Source organism: Eptatretus burgeri, chromosome 11 (genome assembly GCF_056783735.1).
Source record: "Eptatretus burgeri isolate ZD-2024b chromosome 11, Ebu_testis_v1, whole genome shotgun sequence".
NCBI lineage: Eukaryota > Metazoa > Chordata > Myxini > Myxiniformes > Myxinidae > Eptatretus > Eptatretus burgeri.
The window spans coordinates 9,725,939-9,747,417 of NC_140971.1; the positions used below are offsets into that span (position 1 = coordinate 9,725,939).

At 45.7% G+C, this 21,479-nt stretch overlaps 1 protein-coding gene across 3 annotated transcripts in view; it reads right to left on the reverse strand.

The window, feature by feature from the left end:
* Window positions 1–20,919, reverse strand: part of ENO4 (enolase 4) — a 55,647-nt gene extending 34,728 nt beyond the window's left edge. For 2 of the 3 annotated variants that reach the window (XM_085845164.1, XM_085845162.1), the window contains exons 1-2: window positions 20,108–20,909; window positions 6,187–6,314 (exon numbers count right to left, since the gene is read on the reverse strand). The gene's annotated coding sequence lies outside the window, so the exon portion shown is untranslated. Of the gene's footprint in view, window positions 1–6,186; window positions 6,315–20,107 lie in introns of all 3 variants that reach the window. The other variant, XM_085845163.1, reaches the window with a different exon arrangement.
* Between the last annotated feature and the right edge of the window lie 560 nt (window positions 20,920–21,479).

Consider the following 21,479-nt stretch of genomic DNA (forward strand, 5'->3'; position numbering starts at 1 on the left):
TAACGGGGGTAGAAAAGATCGAGGATTTGGATGGGGGATGATAAGAGATGGGGGATAAGAGGTGGTGGTGAACAGCTGTTTTGAAGGCCTGGAGGGAAGAATGGGATTGAATAGAGTGAGGGAGTTTATTCAAAAGGCAGGAAAAAAGAGGAATGGAAGAGTGAAGGTGAGTAGTGATTCGTGATTTTGGTCGTTTTAGCGGAAATGTGGTGGGGACAAATCGCAGAGAGAACAGAGGGGGGCAAGACTGGAGAGGAGACGGTAGAAGACAGAAAGACCACTGACCTGCCTGCGGTGAGAGTGAGAGGCCCAAGGACTCAGCATCATCGCGGGAGACACCAATGATCCAAAGTGCCTTGGTTTCTATGGGATGAAGCCGAGAAAGGTGGGAGGCAGGAGCACAAGCCCAGAGGGGAGAGCAGTACTCCATCAGGCTGCGGACGAAAGCTTTGTAAGTGGTCAGGAGCTCAGGTGGGCCGAGGAAGGACTTCACACGACGGAGGATTCCCAGTCGGCGACTGGCTTTGGAGGCGAGGTTTGAAATGTGGCCTTCCCAGGAAAGATCATGGCAGATCGTGAGAACCAGAAGCTTGAAAGAAAGGACTTTTTCCAGAGGATTGTTGAGAAAGTGGATGGGGGACGGGGGTTTCTAAATGGTCCTTTCGGAGAGACATAGTGAGAGTGTGAGATTTGTCTGGATTGAAAGACATGTTCCATGTGTTGGACCAGTTTGTGATTTTACCCAGATCTGCAGTGAGTGAAGAAGCTGCTGCTTGCCAGTCAGAGGGATGACAGATGGTACGACAGAGGGTGGAGTCATCAGCGAAGAGATAAAGAGGATTTTCCAGAGAGTCGGAGAGATCATTGATGAAATCCAGAAAAAGAACAGGGCCCAGAACACTACCTTGAGGAACTCCAGCCTGGACAGGGAGAGGGGATGAAAGAACTCCATTTAGGGCCACAACGGTGACTGCGACAGGAAAGGAAAGGAAGTCTGCGAGCCATGAGTGGAGATGGCCTTGGATACCATTGCAAGAGAGTTTGGTGAGCAGGGCAGGGTGCCAGACCGTGTCAAAAGCACGTGATATGTCTAGGGATACGGCTCTGATTTCATGTCTGGTATTGAGGACCTCCATCCATTGTTGGGAGAGCAGAAGCAGCATATCCAGGGTAGAGTGACCTGGTCTGAAACCAAAATGATGATCGGAAATCAAGCCATTGGAGAAGAGGAAGGATTTGATGTCTGAAGCGACGTTGGATTCCATAACCTTGCTGATGATTGGGAGAAAGCTGATTGGTCTGTCGTTGCAGGGATCTGTTTTTGCACCTTTTTATGCAGGGCAGTAATGTTTTCTTATTTCCAAGCAGATGGCACATGACCTTGAGCAAATGTGAGGGTGAATGGAACAGAGAGAAGGTGAGCAAGAGCAGAGGAGCAGGTTTTTAGGACACGTGGGCTGATGCCGTCTGGACCGGTTGCAGAATCTGAGTCGAGGTTTGACAGCAAAATCTCCACCTTCTCAGGAGAAAAGGATACAGAGTCCAGGGACAGTTGGGTGTGACTGGGTAAGGTGGGTAGAGAAAGCGATGGGTTTTGGACACAATATTTCGATGCAAACACCGAGTTTAGGCATTCAGCCTTTTCTTGTGCAGTATCAGCAGTGTGGCCATTTGAGGTAAGGGAAGGGATGGAGGGGGAACATACACCAGAAACAGATTTGATTAGATGCCACCAGGATTTTGAGGAGGGAGAGAGGTTTGAGAGTTCAGACTTGAGCTTAGAAAGATGTTGTTTTCTGGCTCTCCTAAGGGTAGCTACACACTTGTTCTGAGCTTTATGTAAGGAACTGAGATTACCCTCAGTTGTGTTTGCTTTCCATGAGGTAAAGGCAAGTTGTTTCAGGCCAACTGCCTCACCACAAGCTTCAGTGAACCAAGGGCGGGAGGAAGGGAAGGACAACTGAACACGAGAGGGGATAAATCTGTGCATGAGGGAGAGCAAGTTTCTTTGAAAGAATTCCCAGGATGAGTTGATGTTGGAGAAAGTAGCGATAGGAGACCAGTCTTTAAGTTTGATGGCTGCTTGGAGACCCTGCCAGTCGGCTTGAGTGAAATGCCAGACTCGACGACGGTGAGGTGGTTCTTTGATCATAGCCAGGGAGATGTCCACTTTGACAAGGAAGATCTGGATGGAAGAATGAGATTGAGAATATGAAAGTTGGTTCCACAGGTGGGAAAAAGAGGAACAAATGAATGGAGGTGTACAATGATCCTGGATTGAGGTAGTTTCATTAGAAGGGGGTTGGTTGTTGATGGACTGTGTGTGCCCTGCAGAAACCTGGGGGGAGGACAAAGCATGGAAAGAGCAGAGGGTGCAAGACCAAAAGAGGCAGTAAAAGACAGAGAGACCACCGACCTGTCTGCGATGGTGAAGTGATAAGCCCATCGACTCAACATCATCACAGGATTTTCCAATAATCCTGAAGGTCCTGGATTCCACAGCGTGAAGTTGAGTAAGGTATGAGTCAGGGGAGCCAGCCCAGAGCGGAGAGCAGTACTCCATCAAGCTGTGTATGAAATACTTGTCTGTGAATAGGAGTTCAGGTGTGCCAACGAAGAACCTAGTTCGACGCAGGATGCCATGTTGGCGGCTTGGCTTTAGAGGCCAACTTTGAAATGTGGGTTGTCCAAGAAAGTAATGGCTGATAGTGATACCCAGGACTTTGAGTGACTGAACTTCCTCAAGAAGATTGTAAAAGAAGATAAGAGGGTTTGCCAGACAATGCTTTTGGAGAGAGAGATATTGAGAGTGTGAGATTTGTCAGGAGTGAAAGACACATCCCAAGTGTTTGACCAGATTGTGATTTTGTCAACGTCTGAAGAAAGGAAAGAGGCTGTAGCCTGCCTGTATGAAAGATGAGGGATGTCGCGGCACAGGGTGGAGTCATCAGCAAATAGATAAATGGGATTTTGCAGAGAGTCAGTGAGATCATTGATGAAGATTAGGTATACGACTGGCCCAGAACACTGGCTTGGGGCACACCATCCATCCATCCATTGGGACCATACACTGTGCAGAGCGTTGGTGCTGCCTAAGCAGTTTCCTTGGCTATTGGGCACAATCGTGGACGGGACGCCGTGCTCCGACACAGGATACCAGCAAGCTGGTATTCATTTTACCGACCTCTGAAGGATGACAGGCAGAGTCAACCCCACCTGGTATTAATTCAATAGAAAAGCAGGATTTGAACTCAGGATCCTCGAATCCCAAGCCCACCACTCTAGCCATTAAGCCAACACCAGGCATGAGGCACACCAGTCTTGACAGAGAGAGGAGATGAAAGGATTCCGTTCAGCCACATGTTCGCTTCGAGAGCAGAGAAAGTCAGTAAGCCATGTGTGGAGTTGTCCTTCGATGCCATAGGCAGAGAGTTTGGGGAGCAAGGCAGGATGACAGACTGTATCGAAAGCACGAGATATGTTCAGAGAGATGGCCCTGGTCTCAATTCTGACAGTGAGGGCCTCCATCCATTGTTGGGAAAGTAGAAGCAGCATGTCTAAGGTCGAGTGACCTGGTCTGAAACTAAACTGGTGATCTGAGAAGAGGCTGTTGGAGAAAAGGAAGGATTTCACATCAGCTGCAATGATGGATTCCACAACCTTGCTGATTATTGGAAGTAAGCTGATAGGTCTGCAGTTCAGTGGATCAGTTTTTGCATCTTTCTTTACCTCCACCAACGAAGGTGGATGGGGATTATGTTTTCACCCCTTTCTGTCTGTCTGTGAGTAGGGTATCTCAAAAAGTTGTAGATGGATTCAGAGGAAACTTGGTTGACAGGTTGGGTGTGTGACAAGAAATAACTGATTCGATTTTAGTGAAGACCCGTATCCGGATCCAGACACGGGCATGTTTTAATCCCAAGTGATTCTTGACCATTGAGAGATGGGGCCAAAAACGATTATATAGCATGATATCTCAAAAAAGTTCTGGGCAAGTTATGACTAAACAAGGTGAATGAGTCGGTTAGGTGACAAGAATAAGCCGATTCGATTTTGATTCAGGTCTGGATCCAGATCTGGTCGATCAGTGGGATACAAAACGTAAACTGTTCAACCTGACGGCAGTATGCGCTCTACCGAGTGTCATTATAGTTATGCAATGGCAGTGATGTTGGTGGATTTCCAAGCAGATGGAAGATGACCTTGGGCAGACAGAGGATTTGCAAGAGCAGCACAGCAGATTTTAGGACACGTGAGCTGATGCCATCTGGTCCAGTAGCATGAGATATGAAAGAAAACACAGAATTGAGTCATTCAACTTTTTCACAAGCGAAGTCAGCTGTGGTGCCATTTGTAGAGATGGAGGGGATGGAAGTGGAGCATACATCAGAGACAGACTTAACAAGATGGCATCAGATTTTAGAGGAGGGAAACAAGTTTGAAAGTTCATTCTTGAGTTTAGTTGGATGTTGCTTTCTGGCTCTACTGAGAGTGGACACACACTTGTGGACTTTTTGGAAAGCACTGAGATTGACTTCGGTCAGATTTGCCTTCCAGGAAGAGAAGGTAAGTTGTTTCAGAGCAACTGCCTCACCACAGGATTCAGTGTACCACGGGTGGGAAGAGGGGTAGGATAAGTGGAGATAAGATAGGATGAATCTGTGAGGGAGAGAGAGAGGGAGAGGGAGAGCAGGTTTCTGTGGAAGAATTCGCAGGCTGAGTTGACATCAGGGGCTGTAGATATGGGAGTCCAGTCTTGATGAAGAGAGATGGCTGCTTACAGTCCCTGCCAGTCTGCTCGAGTGAAATGACAGACTCGTAGGCATCGAGGCAGCTCTCTGAGAATAGCCACAGGATGCTGACTTTTGCAAGAACAAGATCAGAGCAGGAGACATTTGCAGGAAAGTTAGTCATCACCATGTCCAGAAGGGTGTATAAATCCGGTGGGAAAGTTCGCAGATCGAGTCAGTCCCATGGGGTCACAGAATTCCATTGCTGAAGTGCCATGGCTGGTGAGAGATGAGGTGCCAACACCCAGACAAGTTACATGCCGACAATTGAAATTGCCACGTATGTGGAAGAGAGAATTGGGATGAGTGGTAAAATGTTTGTCCATGTTATCCGAGAGAGATGTCGATGGAGTTTTCACTGTTAGCAGCATGGTACGACACACAGATGAACAAGAGGTGGGAGCAGAGGGGAAGTTGTTGCTGGAGGTACTCCTTGGGGTTGGGACGTGTAAGATGAGTACATAGACAGTGAGAAATTGAGTTATTGATGTGAAGTGCAACTTCGCCGCCGGGGCATGGTTCAAGCCTATCATATCGGCAGAGACAATAACTGTGGAAGGACACTAAGGAGTCAGAGACATCTTGTGGAAGGAAGGATTAGTTTCAGAAAAAGTAATTAAATTACGAGAGTGGTTCAAATTTGACCCGTACTTTTGTGTACCACAGAGGTTGAGTACTGTGTGGATGTAGTCTACAGATGGTTTTCTGCACAACCGTCCTCTGTCACTTGGTGGCAAGAAGTTTTAAATGGATGAGGAATTTAATAACGACGTCCTGCACTGGCTATGCAGATGTCCTACGAATAATTTACACTCTTTTATCCTGAAGTCGAGGCTCATGGAGGAGCTAAAGGACAGAGGGAAACAGATCACAGACTGACAGGGGATCAAATTAATATGGGAGGAGAAGAAAAAAGAAATGGGGTGAGGCGGTCAGTGAGGGTAGAAAAGTGTGAAGTTGATATGGGAAATGTTCGATGACTTGCTTGAAAGACTATTGGGAAGATCACGAGGCATCAGTCACAGGAAGTCGGTTGAGCACTGGACTGGGAGAAAACGAAAACTTCCACTCCGATGGGATAAGAGGGTCTCCAAAGCCTGGGATTACCTTCAAAAGTCAGGTGTCGTATTTATGAAGTACGTACTCATCAAAGTCAATTTACAAGAAAACCAAATCCAGATCAAAACTGAAGAATCCTCGGATCGGTTATAATAAACTCGTGTCCTTGAATGATTCATCAACACAGATCATGGACATCACCCCGGAGGGTTTCATTGGTTGTTCAAGGGTTGCACGATGGGCAGGACGTTTGAGGGACGTTGTTTGTTTAGTTTGGAAAGAATACGAAGAGGAAGAGGAAGAGGAAGTGGGTATGTAAATGGGAGGATAAACTCACCTGTTCACCATTTCCGACCTTGCACAACACCTGGACAGCTACCGCAGGTCCCCGTCGATGTCCAGCGCAGACACCGCCTCGAGTCTGATGATGAGTGGTGGTTTGGACAGCTCAGAAAGGCAGTTAGCCTAGAAAATAGTGGTTAAACTGTGGTTGTACGGTGGTTAATACGAAACATAACTTTCTGAATAAGACAATGCTAATTGGAGTCCAGACAATGATTTAACTTCACCCCATGACTGGTAAGTACCGACAATCGGCTAATTGCTTTGGTAGGAAACACTCTTCCTCTTTCTCATTATCTCATTCACACTTCTCACAAATCACTTGCGCTCCTAAATCATTCTATTATCTCGTTTATAGGATTCCCTTCCATTCCCAAGTCATCCTTTCCCCTCACCTCAGTGCCACGTGCTGTACCAAACGTTGTGATGTTTTATACACTAATCATCAGCATACAAACATTGATCATTGTGTTATCAGTTTTTCCCCATATTTGATGTACAAGAGCATCTTTCATCCCGATGGTTGCACACTGCGAGTACAGAATGAGAAATGTACATCACGTGGCATGCATAAGGTGGTGTATGAAGGAAGGTTCTTCCATGCAAGTCCCTGTTGTCATTGTTGCGGTTCTGTAAAACCGCATGCCTCCAGGGCAATGGCACACAACATGCAGTGATCCCAAAGCAGTTATTACCTTCGCAAACTTTGTTGCGAAGGTTATGTTTTGACCGCTGTGTATTCATTTATTTATTTATTTGTGAATATGTGTGTTTGTTTGTTACTTACGAAATCTAAAGATTTCATAAGTATATTGATGACTTCCGTTTCTGTTTGTTACTTACGAATTCTAAAGATTTCATAAGTATATTGATGACTTCCGTTTCTGTTTGTTACTTACGAATTCTAAAGATTTCATAAGTATATTGATGCCTTCTGTTTCTGTTTGTTTGTTTGTTTGTAGGCACGATAAATCGAGAACGGAAGAAGCTACCAATGTCAAATTACACCACGTGATTCAGGAGGGTGATGGCTAGTGCTGATTAGATTTTGGTCGAAATCGGTCAAAGGTCAAGGTCACAGTGAGGTCAAATATTCAATTTTTGATGGTTTGGTACAGATTACTCGAGAACAGAAGAAGCTACCAATGTCAAATTACACCACGTGATTCAGGAGGGTGATGGCTAGTGCTGATTAGATTTTGGTCAAAATCAGTCAACGGTCAAGGTCACAGTGAGGTCAAACATTCGATTTTTGATGGTTTGGAATAGAATCATCGTAGAAACTTCTGGTTTGCGTCGCTACCTTCTTTAGAGACAGCTTTTATTAGACAAGGTGAGAGGTCAAGTTGACAATTTCGTAAATACCAGTCTTTGACTGCTTGTTTGTTACTTATGAAATCTAAAGATTTCGTAAGTATATTGATGACTTCCGTTTCTGTTTGTTTGTTTGTTTGTTTGTAGGCAGGATAACTCGAGAACGGAAGAAGCTACCAATGTCAAATTACACCACGTGATTCAGGAGGGTGATGGCTAGTGCTGATTAGATTTTGGTCAAAATCGGTCAAAGGTCAAGGTCACATATTCGATTTTTGATGGTTTGGTACAGATAACTCGAGAACGGAAGAAGCTACCAATGTCAAATTACACCACGTGATTCAGGAGGGTGATGGCTAGTGCTGAATAGATTTTGGTTAAAATCGGTCAAAGGTCAAGGTCACAGTGAGGTCAAATATTCGATTTTTAATGGTTTGGTACAGATAGCTCGAGAACGGAAGAAGCTACCAATGTCAAATTACACCACGTGATTCAGGAGGGTGATGGCTAGTGCTGATTAGATTTTGGTCAAAATCGGTCAAAGGTCAAGGTCACATATTCGATTTTTGATGGTTTGGTACATATAACTCGAGAACGGAAGAAGCTACCAATGTCAAATTACACCACGTGATTCAGGAGGGTGATGGCTCGTGCTGATTAGATTTTGGTCAAAATCGGTCAAAGGTCAAGGTCACATATTCGATTTTTGATGGTTTGGTACATATAACTCGAGAACGGAAGAAGCTACCAATGTCAAATTACATCACGTGATTCAGGAGGGTGATGGCTAGTGCTGATTAGATTTTGGTCAAAATCGGTCAAAGGTCAAGGTCACATATTCGATTTTTGATGGTTTGGTACATATAACTCGAGAACGGAAGAAGCTGCCAATGTCAAATTACACCACGTGATTCAGGAGGGTGATGGCGAGCGCTGATTAGATTTTGGTCAAAATCGATCAAAGGTCAAGGTCACAGTGAGGACAAACATCCAAAACATTCGATTTTTGATGGTTTGGTACAGAATCATCTTAGAAACTTCTGGTTTGCGTCGCTACGTTCTCCCGAGACAGCTTTTATTAGACAAGGTCAGTGGTCAAGTTGACGATTTCGTAAGTACCAGTCTATGACTGCTTGTTTGTTTGTTTGTAGGCACGATAACTAGAGAACGGAAGAAGCTACCGATGTCAAATTACACCACGTGATTCAGGAGGGTGATGGCTAGTGCTGATTAGATTTTGGTCAAAATCGGTCAAAGGTCAAGGTGAGGTCAAATATTCGATTTTTGATGGTTTGGTACAGATAACTCGAGAACGGAAGAAGCTACCAATGTCAAATTACACCACGTGATTCAGGAGGCTGATGGCTAGTGCTGATTAGATTTTGGTCAAAATCGGTCAAAGGTCAAGGTCACATATTTGATTTTTGATGGTTTGGTACAGATAACTCGAGAACGGAAGAAGCTACCAATGTCAAATTACACCACGTGATTCAGGAGGGTGATGGCTAGTGCTGATTAGATTTTGGTCAAAATCGGTCAAAGGTCAAGGTCACATATTCGATTTTTGATGGTTTGGTACATATAACTCGAGAACGGAAGAAGCTACCAATGTCAAATTACACCACGTGATTCAGGAGGGTGATGGCGAGCGCTGATTAGATTTTGGTCAAAATCGATCAAAGATCAAGGTCACAGTGAGGACAAACATCCAAAACATTCGATTTTTGATGGTTTGGTACAGAATCATCTTAGAAACTTCTGGTTTGTGTCGCTACGTTCTCCCGAGACAGCTTTTATTAGACAAGGTCAGTGGTCAAGTTGACGATTTCGTAATTACCAGTCTATGACTGCTTGTTTGTTTGTTTGTTTGTTTGTAGGCACGATAACTCGAGAACGGAAGAAGCTACCAATGTCAAATTACACCACGTGGTTCAGGAGGGTGATGGCTAGTGCTGATTAGATTTTGGTCAAAATCGGTCAAAGGTCAAGGTGAGGTCAAATATTCAATTTTTGATGGTTTGGTACAGATAACTCGAGAACGGAAGAAGCTACCAATGTCAAATTACACCATGTGATTCAGGAGGGTGATGGCTAGTGCTGATTAGATTTTGGTCAAAATCGGTCAAAGGTCAAGGTCACAGTGAGGTAAAACATCCAAAAAATGATAACTCGAGAACGGAAGAAGCTACCAATGTCAAATCCACCTGATTCAGGAGGGTGATGGCTCGTGCTGATTAGATTTTGGTCAAAATCGGTCAAAGGTCAAGGTCACATATTCGATTTTTGATGGTTTGGTACAGATAACTCGAGAACGGAAGAAGCTACCAATGTCAAATTACACCACGTGATTCAGGAGGGTGATGGCTAGTGCTGAATAGATTTTGGTTAAAATCGGTCAAAGGTCAAGGTCACAGTGAGGTCAAATATTCGATTTTTAATGGTTTGGTACAGATAGCTCGAGAACGGAAGAAGCTACCAATGTCAAATTACACCACGTGATTCAGGAGGGTGATGGCGAGCGCTGATTAGATTTTGGTCAAAATCGATCAAAGGTCAAGGTCACAGTGAGGACAAACATCCAAAACATTCGATTTTTGATGGTTTGGTACAGAATCATCTTAGAAACTTCTGGTTTGCGTCGCTACGTTCTCCCGAGACAGCTTTTATTAGACAAGGTCAGTGGTCAAGTTGACGATTTCGTAAGTACCAGTCTATGACTGCTTGTTTGTTTGTTTGTTTGTTTGTAGGCACGATAACTCGAGAACGGAAGAAGCTACCAATGTCAAATTACACCACGTGATTCAGGAGGGTGGTGGCTAGTGCTGATTAGATTTTGGTCAAAATCAGTCAAAGGTCAAGGTCACAGTGAGGTCAAACATCCAAAAAATGATAACTCGAGAACGGAAGAAGCTACCAATGTCAAATCCACCTGATTCAGGAGGGTGATGGCTAGTGCTGATTAGATTTTGGTCAAAATCGGTCAAAGGTCAAGGTCACATATTCGATTTTTGATGGTTTGGTACAGATAACTCGAGAACGGAAGAAGCTACCAATGTCAAATTACACCACGTGATTCAGGAGGGTGATGGCGAGCGCTGATTAGATTTTGGTCAAAATCGATCAAAGGTCAAGGTCACAGTGAGGTCAAACATCCAAAACATCCGATTTTTGATGGTTTGGTACAGAATCATCTTAGAAACTTCTGGTTTGCGTCGCTACGTTCTCCCGAGACAGCTTTTATTAGACAAGGTCAGTGGTCAAGTTGAGGATTTCGTAAGTACCAGTCTATGACTGCTTGTTTGGTTGTTTGTTTGTTTGTTTGTAGGCACGATAACTCGAGAACGGAAGAAGCTACCAATGTCAAATTACACCACGTGATTCAGGAGGCTGATGGCTAGTGCTGATTAGATTTTGGTCAAAATCGGTCAAAGGTCAAGGTCACAGTAAGGTCAAACATCCAAAAAATGATAACTCGAGAACGTAAGAAGCTTCCAATGTCAAATTACACCACATGATTCAGGAGGGTGGTGGCTAGCGCTGATTAGATTTTGGTCAAAATCGGTCAAAGGTCAAGGTCACAGTGAGGTCAAACATCCAAAACATTCGATTTTTGATGGTTTGGTACAGAATCATCGTAGAAACTTCTGGTTTGTGTCGCTACCTTCTCAAGAGACAGCTTTTATTCGACAAGGTCACAGGTCAAGTTGACGATTTCGTAAGTACCAGTCTATGAATGCTTGTTTGTTTGTTTGTTATTCGCAACTCCAAATGTATTGAACTGAATCGCAGCAAATTTGGTGGGATGATTGGTTATTATCCGAGGACCATTTGATTAGATTTTGGGAGCGATCGGGTCAAAGGTCAAGGTCAAGGTCATGAAAAGGTTAAAATCGTCAATTACCATAGCGTGGTCAATTTGTATCCAATTTGCATGCAACTAATGCCAAAATGTTCAGAATTCAATGCCCCATCTTGTGATATGTGACATGACACAATGACGTAATAACCCTTATTAGCGGTTGGGAGTCAAAGGTCAGGGGGGGTCACGACATTGCAAAATGTGTGGTTTTAGTCATAACACGGTCAATTCTGATCCGATTTGCATGAAACCAACACCAAAATGTTGACTGTTCTGTTCCCCACACTCTAATACCAATTACAAAATTAAGAGTACAAAGGTCAAGGTCGAGGTCATGAAAAGGTAAAAATCGTCATTTTGCCATAGTGCGGTCGATTTTTATCCAATTTGCATGCAACCAATGCCAAAATGTTGTGAATTCAATGCCCAATCTTGTGATATATGATATGACACAGGAAATTTAATGTTTTTAAGCCATCATAGCACATATGAGATGGCAGATGTGGTATGGGAATAAATACCCTCACAATCAATGGTTTCTGGGGTGGGGGGGGGGGGAAATGTAGCGTTGGCGAAGGTATGCGCTCTACTGAGTGCCCGTTCTAGTTTCAGTAGTATTGTTGTGGGGCCGGGTCTCGGTGGCGAGCACGACTGCTAGGTGGAGCAGTAGAGTCAGCTACACTGAACACCCGGAATCTAGATCATGCTTCTCGGAGCACTCCGAAAGGCATGGGTCCGTTACAGGATCGTGAATCACCAAGAATTCGGCCGCATGGAATAGGGTTAATTGCCAACTTCAATATACCTAAGTATCCATGCGGCAAAGCTACCGGGGAACCACACCCTCGGCAGGCCTTGAGCGGAACGAGCCGTTATCGTGCTCGAACCGTGCGTAACCCAAGCGGATGGTTACCAAGACCCGTCGATCCAAATGCACAATTTACCGTTTCCCAATTTTCCAACATGCACCATGCCAAGCCAATGAAAGAAGCACAGAAACGAGCTGGTACATTCAACAAGAGGGGATTTATTTACAATGGGGGGAAGGGAACACACAAAGAGCAGAGTTATCCGAATAAGAAATGTATCAAATGCACAAGCAAAAGCACTTAACAATTCTACTTAGGCAAGACAGGCCCGCACACAGACACGCACATACAACTACCTAGAAAATGGACCTCGTCGGGTCTTTATTGAAGGCTTCCAGCTCGAGGAGACGTGAGCTGGAGACCAGAGACTGTGCTTGGACCTGTCCACCTCGTGTGGTCTTCGACGATCCGGCTCGCGTGACTCAAACCCGCAACACGATACCGCTCCAAGCACCAGGTACCGCACTCTCCAACCGGCCATGCACCAATCGACCAAGACCAAGGAGAAGATCGGAGACGACCACCACGACCACGACGACCACACTCCCAGCCTGGCATTCCTTTATATTCCGTTTTCCTCCGGGGTGAGAGAATCGCCATCTGAGGTGATCTCCACCCTCATTGGACAGGGTGCCGTGGGAAAGTCGCTCTCTGTGGAAATCTCAACCCCATTGGCCGGGGTGCCGTGGGAAAGTCACTCTCTGTGGCCATCTCAACCCTCAATGGCTGGCATGTCGTGGGAAAGTTGCCTTCTGTGGCGTGATTGGAGAAGGGGCACGCCCCTGCCTTCCTGGGCGGAGTCCCGTCTGAGGCGATGGAAATCTCCGCCCACGTACATGGCCGAACGCACGTGGGCAATGGCGTCGGTGTGTGAAGTGAAGTGAAGGAGATTTGTTGTAAACGAAACTCCGCAGTGCACACATGTAATTCCGGTTAGACACAGGTAGGGGGCCCTAATTATAAACACACACTTACCGATATAACTGTTCTATAAGGACCTGAATGTTGTGCCTCATGGCTGCCAGATTCGTAACAGTATGTGTATTAGTTAGTCCCTTCCATCCGTCTCGTACTCTTGTGGGTAAAGGGGAAAGATGCGTTGTGTGGGATTCTTTCAGTTTGCTCTCTTATAACCTGTAAATCTCGCAGTTATGCCATTCTTTTTCTTTCAAACTCTGCTACACCTCTTTCTCGCACACCAAACGTGCAAGGAAGCAAGCAAGCACGCACGCCAATCAATAGAAACTAAGCAGGCACACTGCGAGTGTCGCGTCTCCTGGGCATTTGTGCACTAATTTTCCATTCAAAACTGCACGCCAATTAACAACCGCCATTCCGTTCACCAAACTATACCACGCTCACCCCAACCACTTCAAACGACTAATTAAAAATCTCCACAACAACTCACACTTACAAACGCGACCTAACCCTAACTCCAACAGCTCGGTTCATTACAAGGAACTTCAATCTCATCCCCACAACGCCACGTGACAAACCTCTCTCACTACAAATGCCACAACATGTTCACATTACTCTACAATCGCCGTAACTGCCACATGGTCATCAAACTCTCACCATACCCTCGAAGGACACAGATGAAACGTGGATCGGGTTATTTTGGGGCATAAGTCGAAGCGCGAGTGTGCGCTACAGCTCGTTTAGAGACCTGCAGGTGGCGTAGGGATTTCCCTACAAACCCACGTTTGAATGGAGACCAGCACACGTTTGGGGTCAGAGAGCACGTCCAAAGACCATGGCCCCTTGTAAAACTTGGAGCTCCGATGCATGGCATGGTCAGCGAGCAACTGGGCCATTTTTCACATTCAGGGCCGAGCAGGGTGTGGCTACAACCGCTATGGTCAAATGGGGAAACGTGATTTCGCTAGCATCCCCGTTTGATCCAATTTTTGCCTCCTCCCCTTGTCCGGGCTCATAAAAGGAGCGAATGCGGCTCATTCAAAGAGACGGCAGATTGGAGAGCGCAGATTGGAGCAGATGACTGTGCGGTTGGAGGGCAGTTCGTCGTTGGCAGATCATCGGGGATGGGGAGAGGACGAGTCGGAGCAGCATGCACCAGACATCAGACCTCGTTGAGGAGGACAAGCATCGACGCAGAGCGAGAGGCACCGTGAGTCCGCATGACCAAACATGGGGTCATGTGTTGCTGTGACGAGGCAGGGCTGCTCCATTTCAATTGACACATTAGATTACAGACACTTACAGATTCTTACAGGAATAGGATAGGGTCTTTCTTCTCACGCTTCTCACGCGCCTCTCTCTCTCTCTCTCTCCCTACTCCTAATGCACAAAAGAGCAATCAACGCAGGCAAAGCCCAACTGTTATTTTCAGGGCAGGATCTGAAAGACCAAACCGAATTGACTTGCATCTCACATTTTCCTCTAGTACGACGCCGCTCCTCCACGTTGCATTACACTTGCATCTCACTCTCCCACACCCTAAACACCTCCAGTATTCCGCATTGGAGCTCCTCTTCCTCCCACTTCAATTTTTCTTCGCGTTCTGGGCCACGCTGGTCTGCCAACCGCGCCATGTATTGAGAGGTAGATATTCCCAATCTGTTTCTTTCCATCTGGGCTATCTCTAATTTTCCTTAGGTTTTTGTGTGCGCGTGTGTGCGAGAGAGATAGAGAGATAGAGAGATAGAGAGATAGAGAGATAGAGAGATAGAGAGATAGAGAGATAGAGAGAGAGAGAGAGAGAGAGAGAGAGAGAATGTGGGAGAGAGAGAGAGAGAGAGAGAGAGAATGTGGGAGAGAGAGAGAGAATGAGAGAGAGAGAGAGAGAGAGAGATATATATATATATATATATATATATATATATATATATATATATATATATATATATATATATATATATATATATATATGGCACCTGTCGTAGCGTAAGTTAAGACTGCAAGAACTAACGGGATAACTCTACTCTGTGTCTTCTTTTGTAGAATTGTTTACCTTTTGCCGCACCCCACAAATTCCTTGCTTTCCCTGCTGTACATTTGTAATAAATCCCATTTGCTGTTCCACATAACTTTCCTCGCATTCTGGTTTAAAATAAATGTGCTGTTAGAAATGTTCCCAGCTCATTTTTGTCTTTTTCTCCATTGATCCAGCATGGCCTACACCCTAGCTTAGCCGGGACATCATTCCCCAAGAATCTGTTTCGTAGCCGGTACGTACTTGGCAGTTCCTCTCAGCTTCACCTGATCCAGTAAATAATCTGATAAACACAATACAAGTACATACTGAGGGCAAGTTCCCCGATAAGGAGGTCACGTGTTCTTAAGTAAACGGTTCTTAGATGGAGGACCCTAAGTCACGTGGTCAAGTTATTGGCATTCGTGGTTAATTAGCGACCCGCCGTGACATGAAGTTATTCGTGTGCGATGGCCTGCAATTCCAGTGAGTCCCGAGAGGTACCCGAGACAGACCCTCCCTTGTGGTCCCCCCTCGACGCTGGACTGCAACATCATTATTGGGGTGTAATCTGTAAGTTTATACTTTAGCAGGTTGGAGAAGGAAATCGGGTTGAGATTTAGGGAGGGTTTGAGTGAATAGTGTGCAAGAAGGGGGTTCAGGAAAGGATTGAACACCCTGGAAGAGGAGTTAAGGGAGGGTGATGCACTCACAGGGGGAGGGGGGTTGAAAGGGGGGAGGAGGGATAAGGGATGCATGGAGCTACACAGCATGGAGGGTAGGGTGACAGAAGGGTTTTGAGGAAGGGTGTTGCACACATTAAGGGTTGGGATGGGAGTGGGGTTTAAGGAAACTTGGAGTGCACACCGTGTGAGAAGCTAGCAGTATAGAGGAGGTTTAAGGAAAGAATGTGTGTGGGGGGGGGGGGAGGAGAAGGAGGCTGCATGATGAGAAGGTTGAACAAGATCCTATACTGTGTAATATTTTACAAATCGATATCTCTTGACTGACCGATTATGATTATAATGATTCAAATGTATTATCGAGATCCCATCCTCAGAGAGGGGTTAATTCCCCCATAATTACAGATAGAATGTAGGGGACTTTATTATGATTGAAAAATTACTCCTTCCCACCCGAAGCAGCGTTATAACCTACAGTCCTACATCTTTACATAGAGAGAGAACTGTGGTCCACCCCGACCCTGGACCCCCGGGACGATGAAGATGCTTTACTTTCTAATCTCAGAAGTCACATTAGTTAAGTTACTTTAAAATGGTTTGAGTATTTCAAACAGAATACACGCCCTGCGGGTGATCTTGTTCCAAGCATGCAACACATTCTTCTGACGCATACCTTTATTTGGGCGGTATATAGGCAACTAACAGCTCTGTGTAGGCAAAAAATAATAACCCATGAAGTGATGTGCATGAACCAATGAAGGGAGGGGATGACAGAGTTGGCTTTGGGGGGGAGGGTAGAGAGGGAACAGAGTTGGGATTGAGGAGTTTGAGGCTTTTGAGTGGGGGTGGGAGGAGGGTTGAGGACATTGGGTTATGAGGGGGTTTGAGGATTCGAAGAAAGGGAAAGGGGAACATAGAGTTTTGGTGTGGTGGTGGGGGGTGGGAGCATATTGAGGACAGAGTTGGGAGTGTGCATTGAGGTCTTTGGATTGTGTGTGTGTGGGGTTGGTGGGAGGGGAGGGTTAGGGACCTGAAGTCATATTTAACATTTTGCAGAATTTCCAAGGGTCCCGGATAGTCCTGTTGGGTCTTTTCGGTCCTCCTGGTCTTTTAGGTTCCTGGGTCATTTTGATCCCCTGGATCTTTCGGCATATAGGTCCTCGAGGTCTTTTGGGTGTCCTGGGTCTTGGAGTCTTTTGCATCCTCTGGATTTTTTGGGTCCTTGGGGTCTTTAACGTCCTCTAAATCCTTTGGGTATTTTAGGTCTTTGGGGTCCTTGGGGTCTTTTTGGTATACAGGGTCTTTTGGGTCCTTTTGTGTCTTTTTGGTCTTTCGAGGTATTTTCAGTCTTCTGGGTCTTTTCGATCTTTGGGGTATTTTGGTTCTTCAGGGTCTTTTTGGGTCTTTGGGTTCCTTTAGGTCTCCTGGGTCTTTGGTGCTTTTCGGTCTTCTGAGCCTTGAGGGTATTTTGGGTCTTTAAGGGTTTTTGGCATTTTGGGTCTTTTGGGTCCTCTGGGTACTTTTGGTTAAGTATTTCAGGTTACATTTGTGTGACGCGAGGTCAGCTGTCCAACCAATGGGTGAAGAGTAGATACACATACATACATACATACATACATACATACATACATACATACATACATACATACATACATACGCTCCATTTTATACATAGATTACGATTAATTATTAGCCAGTGTGTATGGTTTCTATTAGGTTGGTTTAGTTCATATCCAGAATCAGTATATTACAATCATTTATAGGTTATTTTTCTATTTCTACGAAATAAGCTGATAGAGTGGGTCCCAGTGTCCGGCCGTCTGTCTGTCTGCCTGTCCATACATACAGTGGGGAGAACAAGTATTTGATACACTGGCGATTTTGCAGGTTTTCCCACTTACAAAGCACGTAGAGGTCTGTAATTTTTATCATAGGTACACTTCAACTGTGAAAGACGGAATCGAAAACAAAAATCCTGAAAATCACATTGTATGATTTTTAAATAATTCATTTGCATTTTATTGCATGAAATAAGTATTTGATACATCAGAAAAACAGAACTTAATATTTGGTACAGAAACCTTTGTTTGCAATTACAGAGATCAAACGTTTCCTGTAGTTCTTCACCAGGTTTGCACAGACTGCAGCAGGGATTTTGGCCCACTCCTCCATGCAGATCTTCTCCAGATCCTTCAGGTTTTGGGGCTGTCGCTGGGCAACACAGACTTTCAGCTCCCTCCAAAGATTTTCTATTGGGTTCAGGTCTGGAGACTGGCTAGGCCACTCCAGGACCTTGAGATGCTTCTTAGGGAGCCACTCCTTAGTTGCGCTGGCTGTGTGTTTCGGGTCATTGTCATGCTGGAAGACCCAGCCACGCCCCATCTTCAATGCTCTTGTTGAGGGAAGGAGGTTGTTTGCCAAGATCTCTCGATACATGGCCCCATCCATCCTCCCCTCAATACGGTGCAGTCGTCCTGTCCCCTTTGCAGAAAAGCATCCCCAAAGAATGATGTTTCCACCTCCATGCTTCACGGTTGGGATGGTGTTCTTGGGGTTGTACTCATCCTTCTTCTTCCTCCAAACACGGCGAGTGGAGTTTAAACCAAAAAGCTCTATTTTGGTCTCATCAGACCACATGACCTTCTCCCATTCCTCCTCTGGATCATCCAGATGGTCATTGGCAAATTTCAGATGGGCCTGGACATGCGCTGGCTTGAGCAGAGGGACCTTGCGTGCGCTGCAGGATTTTAATCCATGACGGCGTAGTGTGTTACTTATGGTTTTCTTTGATACTGTGGTCCTAGCTCTCTTCAGGTCATTGACCAGGCCCTGCCGTGTAGTTCTGGGCTGATCCCTCACCTTTCTCATGATCATTGAGGCTCCACGAAGTGAGATCTTGCATGGAGCCCCAGGCCGAGGGAGATCGACTGTTATCTTGAACTTCTTCCATTTTCTAATAATTGTGCCAACAGTTGTTGCCTTCTCACCAAGCTGCTTGCCTATTGTCCTGTAGCCCATCCCAGCCTTGTGCAAGTCTACAATTTTATCCCTGATGTCCTTAGACAGCTCTCTGGTCTTGCCAATTGTGGAGAGGTTGGAGTCTGATTGATTCAGTGTGGACAGCTGTCTTTTATGCAGATAACGAGTTCAAACAGGTGCAGTTAATACAGGTGATGAGTGGAGAATGGGGGGGCTTCTTTAAGACAAAACTAACAGGTCTGTGAGAGCTGGAATTCTTACTGGTTGGTCGGTGATGAAATACTTATTTCATGTAATAAAATGCAAATTAATTTTTTTAAATCATACATGTGATTTTCAGGATTTTTGTTTTCGATTCCGTCTTTCACAGTTGAAGTGTACCTATGATAAAAATTACAGACCTCTACGTGCTTTGTAAGTGGGAAAACCTGCAAAATCAGCAGTGTATCAAATACTTGTTCTCCCCACTGTACGTATGTACGTTAACATTTGACTAAAACATCTCCTCATAATCAACCCAACCAATATGGACGAAATTTTGTACGATGCACCAGGACAGCAAGTGCTCCCCATCTGGATGTGTCCCCTATAAAGGGGGCAAAAGGGCGGTTTTGCCCAAAATATTGGTATTTTATTCAAAAATCTTCTCAGAAACCGACAACCGGATCTAGACCAAACTGGCCATGTGGGATCGTGACCATGCCCTAACCTCAAGTTGAGCTCCCCATGGCCGTATGCCTGGTGTTGGCTTAATGGTTGGGGTGGCGGGCTTTGGATCCTGGAGTCCTGAGTTCAAATCGCGCTCGGCTGTTGAATTAATACCAGGTGGGGTGAACTCGGCCTGTAATCCTACCGAGGTCGGCAGAATGAATGCCAGCATGCTGGTCTCCTGTGTTGGAGTGGCGACCCGTCCAGGATTGTGCCCAATAGCCAAGGAGACTGCTGAGGCAGCACCAACGCTCCGCACAGTGTGTGGTCCCACTCTCCTCCTCCCCATGGCCGTGTCGCCCCTGGAAAGGGTGCCACGGCCTCCTCCCCCACCCCCAATCCCTCATGTTCACCAACACATATTTTCCTCACAAACGACATGACCAATATGGACCAAATTTCCGAATCCGTCCACAACGTACTGAGCTATCCTGTTCACAAACAAACAGCCTGGTGAAATGAGGTGTCGGAGGTAATGATTAGTTACATTAGTTATGTGTGTGCGGCCCTCCCACCTGTTTGTAACCACCTACACACCACCGAGTCTGCTTTGATCGACAATGGCGGCTTACCAAGTGAGCAAACACATCGTCGGGCTGGAGGTGGAACGTTTGGTTCAACATTTCTTGCAGCACGGCCGGAATCCTCAGGGATCGGTAGAACTCCACGGCACGAAGAGCCTGCTCCCGCCGACACTCACGCACAGGATCCCGCCTTGTGTCTACTGTGAGATCCCGTATGATCAGGTTCGGGTTCGGGTTCGTGTTCGAGTTCGGGTTCGTGTTCGAGTTCGGATTCGGGATCGGGTTCGAGTTCGTGTTGGAGTTCGGGTTCGAGATCGGGTTCGTGTTGGAGTTCGGGTTCGAGATCGGGTTCGTGTTGGAGTTCGGGTTCGAGTTCGGGTTCGGGTTCGGGTTCGGGTTCGGGTTCGGGTTCGACTCGGCCTCACACGAGAACATCCTCACGTATTACCTCACGGCTCCTCAGATTACCTCAGGACTTTTATAAACTTGACTTGAAAGTAAACCTTAAAACCCAAACAGCATTAATCATGAATAATAATTATAATTTCATATCGTTTCTTTTAATGTGGAAATAAAAAGCTGAAGTAATTAAATAACATCCGGACGAGACGACGCACGATACCATGACAACGGTAGATTAATTAATTATTTATATCTCCGAAGGCACACCTTCCTCAGCGATTGCATTTTTGTTTAATTAAACAAAATCCGAACCATGTCCGTGCGAAGATTTTAAAACTTCACCTACTACCTCGAACGTAGTCGAGAACTCTCAAACACCGAAGCTTCAACGCTCTTTAATGAACGTATTACACGAGAAAGATTCGTTTTTATACTCAACCATCAACGATGGCCCCTCCCCCTTTGGCAAAGTCCAGAATGCATTGCGCGTCCGGGCCCTTCCGGTTTTTCCCGTCATCGATGTCTTAACATGTTGAGGAAGGGTTAAAATTCCGCAAATATCGAAAACAGACGGTGTGGTAGTTGTAGATGTGTGGTAGTTGTAGCAGAGTGGGGGACAGACCGGGATAGGGTAAAAAGAAAAGGTTATCCCGAGTTCCCTGGGGATGAAAAACTCTCTGAGGCCTAAACGATGGGACAAGGCATTCAGTTTACGGGGGGGGGGAGGGGCAGCTGTAAATGGTCCACAACACCCACAGTGATCGTTTTGTCCGTTATAATCAGATTGGAAAGTTTTTTTAGACAAACTTGTTGAAAACGCCCATTTTCAGGGAACATTCGTGAGGTCACGCTGCGGTCATATTCATTGCTCGGCAGCCACGTTTGTTTCATGGGAGTGGCCAATTACACATAAACCCAACAAACCCAGGGGAACGAGAGGGAGAGAGAGGGGGGAGAGAGGGGGAGAGAGAGAGGGGGAGAGAGAGAGAGGGGGGAGAGAGAGGGGGAGAGAGAGAGG